Source organism: Oryctolagus cuniculus, chromosome 6, assembly GCF_051225735.1.
Source record: "Oryctolagus cuniculus isolate XC-2025 breed Fujian yellow rabbit chromosome 6, ASM5122573v1, whole genome shotgun sequence".
Taxonomy (NCBI): domain Eukaryota; kingdom Metazoa; phylum Chordata; class Mammalia; order Lagomorpha; family Leporidae; genus Oryctolagus; species Oryctolagus cuniculus.
In genome coordinates, this window is record NC_142872.1 from 84,676,226 (window position 1) to 84,683,455 (window position 7,230).

The window sequence follows — 7,230 nt, forward strand, 5'->3', positions numbered from 1 at the left end:
CTCTCCCATCCCGTTCTTCATTAAGATTCATTTTTAATTATCTTTATATACAGAAGATCAACTTAGTATATACTAAGTAAAGATTTCAATAGATTGCACCCACACAGACACACAAAGTATAGAGTACTGTTGAATACTAGTTTTACCATTAATTTGCATAGTACAACACATTAAGGACAGAGATCCTACATGGGGAGTAGGTGCACAGTGACTCCTGTTGTTGATTTAACAATTGACACTCTTGTTTATGATATCAGTAATCTCCCTAGGCTCTTGTCATGAGCTGCCAAGGCTATGGAAGCCTCTTGAGTTTGCCAACTTTGATCTTATTTAGACAAGGTCATAGTCAAAGTGGTAGTTCTCTCCTCCCTTCAGAGAAAGGTACTTCCTTCTTTGATGGCCTGTTCTTTCCTCTGGGATCTTACTCACAGAGATCTTTCATTTAGGTCATTTTTTGCCACAGTGTCTTGGCTGTCCATAGGCATCTTCTTAAAACATGATTCTGGTGGTGGGCATTTGGCACAGTGGTTAATATGCTGCTTGGGATGCTCACATCCCAGTGCAGAGTGCCCAGTTTGAGTACCAGCTCTTCTGCTTCTGATCAGCTTCCTACTAATCCATGCCCTGGGATGTATAGCTGATGGGTCCCTACCACCCACCTGGGAGACCTGGATAGAGTTCTTGGCTTCTGATTTCAGCAGGGCTCAGCCCTGGCTGTTGTGGGCATTTCGTGAGCAAAGCACAAGATGGAAGATCACTCTGTCTCTCTGTCTCTCTGCCTTGCAAATAAAGTGAAACCAATACATAAATAAATAAATCACATTTAATTTAGAAAATCTGACTTTTATTCAGAAAGTCTGGGGAGGGGCCTGAGATTCTTCATTTCTGACCAACTCCAAGGTGGTACATGGACACCAGTGTGAGAAACAGGGCACAAATCTGTGTGTTCATTGATTGTTGGACTTGGTAGACCAAAAATCTAAATTCTAAGATCAGGGTCCTTAACTTGCATTATTTAGTGCTCTGTTGTCTTTTCTTTTCTTTTTTTTTAAAGATTTATTTATTTCACTTGAAAGCCACAGTTACATGAGAGAGGAGAGGCAGGGAGGGGGGGGGGAGAGAGAGAGAGAGAGCGAGAGAGCGAGAGCCTTCTGTCCGCTGGTTCACTCCCCAGATGGCTGCAATGGCCAGAGCTGCGCCGATCCAAAGCCAAGAGCCAGGAGCTTCTTCTGGATCTCCCACGTGGGTGCAGGGGCCCAAGGACTTGTGCCATCTTCTACTGCTTTCCCAGGCCATAGCAGAGAACTGGATTGGAATTGGAGCAGCCGGGTCTCGAACCAACACTCACACGGGATGCCGGCACTGCAGGCAGCGGTCTTACTCGCTATGCCACAGGGATGGCCCCAGTGCTCTGTTTTGAATGCCAAACTTGGGTGCACAATGAAAAACTTACCCCCCAGACATTAGGCACCAACTATTGAACTGCAGAATCATTAGGTAAATCTTCATGATTTCCAGAGTCAGTTGTTAATGAATTTTTTGCCCGTCCATGTGGTACAGAATTACCAACCACCAATGTGTCAGGTTGACCAGGCTTTTCTGAGGGGTGGACTAACGGGTGAGTTCTCTCTTGCTGATGTCAAGTCACTATGTATTAACAGTGGATATCAAAACCAACAGAGATGGCAGAGTTCGTTGGCTAATGTGGGAATCAGACTATGACTCCTGGATGTCAAAACATTTTAGAATTTAGGGAGAAACCTTCCTAAGGTACTTAAAAATACCTATTTAGAATTTCATGACATATTAATAACTTTGGAAAAACCTAATGTTACCAAGTGTGTAGGATTTAGGCAAAAGAGACGACACTGAGACAGGGGTAGAGAATCTGAAACAGATTATTCATCACAGCGGATTTCCAGAGGATGTTCTAGGAACACTCATCTTGAAACACGGTACTCGGTGGGATGGGGTGGAGGAGGGAGACAGACCACTACCTAAAGGGAAAGCTGCCAGAACTAGCGGGAGTCAGGTGCTTGAGCAAATGTTATGTGAAGGTGTATAAAGCAAGCTGGAAGGGCCCTTCTTCTCCCCGCTTCCTATGTGTTGCGCATGGCCCCAACCCTTGCTATAAAAGCCAAACTGTCAAACTGCTTCTTGGGAAGGTACCTTCTTTTCAGGAACCGTACGTTCCCATTGTCTCCTTCACTTGTCACAAGTGAATAAAGCTCTCCTTTGAGCAAATCCCACGTGGGGCTGACTGTTTGATGACATCTCTGGTGAATGGACACCTTGTGCTTGCTAGCACTAATTGAAAGACAAAGTACAATTTAATAAAATTTGTGGGATAAAGCAAAAGCAGCACTCAGAGGGAAGTTTATGCACTAAATATATTATAAAAGAAGAGAGATCTAACGTCAATAACCCAAGTATCTATCTTAAGAAATTAGAAAAAAAAGAAGAGCAATGTAAGGCTATATAAAGCGGAAGAAAAGAAATAAATAAAAATAAAAGGAGGATTCAGTGAAACTCACAACAGGAAAACAATACAAAGAAAAAATTCAACAAAGCCAAGAGCTGGTTGTTTCATAAATCAGTAAATCTGATAGACTTTTAGACAAGATAACCCACAGAAAAGGACAGGAAGACCAACATCATATATGAAAGAGGAGCTATCAGAACTGACCTCAGAGATACAAAAGGCTAATAAAATAATAGTATCAGTAATTACATATTCACAAATTTAACAATTTAGATAAACAGGACAATGGCTTGAAATTAAAATACACCAAAACTTAGACAAACAGAAACCTGATAGATAGACAAATAGGCAACCCCAAAATCCTGTATCTATTAAACAATCTGACTTAAAAATTAACAGTCTACCAAAAAGAAATCACCAGGCCCAAATATCTTTACCAAATATTGAAGGAAAAATATTAGTCAATTCTCTACAAATTATCATCCAAAAATTATAAGCAGATGAAAGACTTTATAACTCATTCTATGAGGCCTACAATTCTACAGTTCCAAAACCAGATTAAAAACAAAAGCAAGTAAAACTATAGAAAAATATCTTCTCTGTACATACACAGATTATTCAATAAAATATTTACTAGTCAAATTTGATAATGTGTGAAACAATTATACACCGCAACTAAGTAGGATCTATTTCAGATACAGACTAGCCCAACACGAGGAAAAACACTGTCAGTGCAATCCAATACATCAATAGATTAAAGGACAAGAGCCCTATGGTTACACCAATATATGCAGAAAAAGCATGTAACAAAATCTAATACCTATTTATGATAAAGCCCTCAACAAACTAAGAATAGGAAGGAATATTTTCAATTTGATCTAAAAAATCTGTATAAATCCTATAACTGACATCATACTTAATGGTGAGAATGAGTGTTTTCCTCCAGTATCAGGAACAAGGCAAGGACTCAATATTGTATTCCCATTACTCCCAAATGCAAGCATTAGTCCTATTCAACAATGTACTGAAAATATTACCTAATGCAATAATACAATAAAAAGAAATACAAATTATATAGATTGGAAAGGAAGGAATAAAGCTGTTTTTATTCACAGGTGACATGACTGTATAGAAAACTCCCCAAATCAACAACAAAAAAAAACTCCTGGAAATAATAAGCAAGTTTATGAGATACAGTGCTCTTCTATATGCCATAACTGAAAAATTGGGATTTGAAAAATTTAAAAATGCCACTTACAGTAACACTCCCAAAATGAAATGCTTATATATAAACCTAACAAAATATATAAAGGCCTTTTGCACAGAAAACTACAAACACTGAAGCACTGATGGAAAAAAATTAAAGACAATCTAAGTAAATGGAGAGATATTATGTGTTCATGTATTGGAAGACTCAATATTATTAAGATGTCAGTTCTTCTCAAGCTGATCTTTAGATTCAATTAAATCACAATGAAATGTCAGCAAGATATCTCACAAATATTGGCAAACTGTTTCTGAAATATATACGGAAAGGCAAACACCTAGAATAGCCAACACAATAATGAAAAAGAACAAAGTTGGAGGACTCATACTGATTGACTTCAAGACATACTTTAAGGTGACCACAATGAAGACAAAATGCTACTAAGAAAAGAATAGAGGTAAAGATCAGTGGAACATAATAGAAAGCCTTGAAACAGACCCTTACAAATGTAGTCCCTGATTTTTGGGAAAGAAAGAAACAATTCAGTGGAGAAAGACAGTCTTTTCCACAAATACTGCCAGAATGATTGGACAAAAATATACAAAAAATATATTTTTTGTATATCTTCCATCCAACATCAGTGGGAATATAAAATGGTACAGCTAACATGAAGACAGTTTGTTCATTTCTTACAAAATTACACATAATATTACCATTAAATTAGCATTCATGTTTCTAGAGATTTACCTAACTGATTAAAAAAAACTAAACATTTAGGGCAAATTTATTCATAATCATCAAAAAAAAAGTCCTTTAACAAACAGAGAAACAAACTGTGGTACATCCAAATAGTGGAACATGATTTAGTGATAAAAAATTGAGCTAGTGAACCATGGAAAGACATGGATGAATGCATATTACACAATGAAGGAAGCAGGTCAGGAAAAGCTAAGTACTCTATATGATTCCACATAAGTGACATTCTGGAAAAGGCAAAGCTAGTGAGATAGGAACATTGGGTACCAGTCATTTAGGAAGATGAAGCAGTTGATAAAGTAAAGGATATATTTTAGTGTGGTGAAACTATTTTGTTTAATACTGGAATGGTGATTGCAAGACAGTAGGCATTTGTCAAAATCTAGTAGTTGACTGCACCTGAAGTAAACATTGACATATACAGCTTAAAAAATTATTTAGGAGGCTGGGGGATCCTAAGATGGAAGTCATAATTTGAATAAAGTATTAATGTGCTGGGGCTGGCACTGTGGCATAGTGAGTTAAGGCACCACCTGAAATGTCGGCATCCCATATGAGTGCTGATTTGAGTCCTGGCTGCCCCACTTCTGATCCAGTCTTTGCTAATGTACCTGGGAAAGCTGCAGAAGACTGCCCAAATACTTGGCCCCCACACTCATATAGGAGACCCCGATGAAGTGCCTGGCTCCCGGCTCCAGCCTGGCCCAGCCCAGGCTCCTGGCTCCAGCCTGGCCCGGCCCAGGCTGTTGCAGCCATTTGGGGAATAAACCAGTGGATGGAGGATCTCTCTCTCTCTCTGTGTCTGTCTCTCCTTTTCTGTCTCTCTAACTCTGCCTTCAAAATAAATAAATAAATCTTTTTTTAAAAAAATTAATGTGCTACAAATGTATAAGACAGCCTCACTAAAGAAAGTGGGATAGTAAGATGCTGACTAAAGTACCTTCAGAAGTGAACGGAGTCTATCAGACTAAAGGCAGTGATTATGCCTAAACATTGTAGCCTCACTGTGAAATTGTTACCCACGGAGTTTTGGGTTTGCAATTCCAACACCACTAAACATGTACCATGAATGGAACAGAGAAATCAATGGACAGTGGATGCTGTGGACCCAATTTCTTACTTCGGTAGTGGGAGAGGGGCAATAGATTAGAGTTGGAGATGTCAATATGAATTCATTTTTAGCTTAATGCAGATACAGATATCTCATATAGAAATACTTGTAAATATATATGTAGATTGGTATTCATACATATATCTCCCTTCTCTGCTAGCTAAGAGTTATTAGAAACCAGGAAACTCCAGTAGCAAGGAGCACATCTAACAACCATATCTTTCTGATCCCATTCTCCATTCAGGACCAACAAACATCAGGAATGGCTGAGACACTACCAAAGCAAAGAAGAGCCTAAGGAGATCCAACAAGAAAATGTTAATGTGTTGTCCTTGATGGGATCCTGGGACAGAAAAAGGAACTTCAGGGCAAACTGAGGACACACAATGAAAGCATGACATTAGAAAATAATATAGTACTATTATTGGTTCACTAATTGTGATACATGTGCCACACTAATGCAAAATAGTAAATGTAGGGGAACTAGGCCTAGAGTATATGGAAACTCTCAAATATTTTCTCAATAATTTTTTAAATAAAAAGTTTTATCAAATAAAATGCTTACTTAGTAGAAATACTAAGGATCTCTGTCCTTAATGTGCTGTGTATTGAGATTCAATGCTATAACGAGTACTCAAACAATATATTTCACTTTGTGTTTTTATGGGGGTGCAAACTGTTGAAATCTTTACCTAATGTATACTAAACTGATCCTCTGTAAAAAAAAAAAAAAAAAAAAAAAAAATTGTCAACTCCCAACTTGACTCTCACTGCGATTAAACATGACAATAGGTCTGATCTGATTTCATCATCATTTAAAAAAAATCATCTATTATTTTTCACTTTCTGTTTTTGTGTGAGCAAACTGTTGAAATCCTTACTTAATGTATACTAAGTTGATCTTCTGTATATTAAGATAATCGAAAATGAATCTTGATGTGAATGGAAGGGGAGAGGGAGTGGGAAAGGGGAGGGTAGTGGGTGGGAGGGACGGTATGTGGGGGAAGCCATTGTAATCCATAAATCGTACTTCGGAAATTTATATTCATTAAATAAAAGTTAAAAAAAAAAAGAAATACGATCCAGTTTTCTTTTCAATAGTTGAGTTGTACACTAACAAAGAAGCAGGTATATTAGTTCTCAAACCTGTCTACAGCTTTTGTATTTATCAATGTGATTACAACATTTATTCAAATAGTATATAAACTAACTAAATCTGTGAGCATGCAAGTATATTTCTTCTATAATTAAGGGCAATGCTATGGAAAAACTGAATAAAACATATACTGATTATTAGATTCTGTATAGAGAACTGAAAGAGAGTGGTTGGTAGGCTCCAAACACAGAGAAAAGATAACAAAATGGAAAAGCTAGGTGCTTGGTTTGACTGGTTTACATTGTTGAAATTTTACACTATACCTCATAAAATTCTATGTCCTATATGTTAATCAACATTTTTAAAGGTAAAAACATGTAAGAAAAATATTCCCACTTATTTGTTACAAGATACTCTAAGATTTATGGAAAATTTGGAAAAAGCCATAAAGAACTTTCTTTTGGATAGCCTCTCAGGAATCTTTAACTTCTTCCAGCATTTTGAAGAAATATAAAGGGAAAATTTTCATAAACAAACTTTTTGGGCATTGTTCATGCTACAAATTCCACACAGGGTAG

General features: G+C 37.3%; 1 protein-coding gene across 6 annotated transcripts in view; it reads right to left on the reverse strand.

The window, feature by feature from the left end:
• Positions 1 to 7,230, reverse strand: part of TOX (thymocyte selection associated high mobility group box) — a 333,028-nt gene that overhangs the window by 69,225 nt on the left and 256,573 nt on the right. The window lies entirely within an intron of this gene.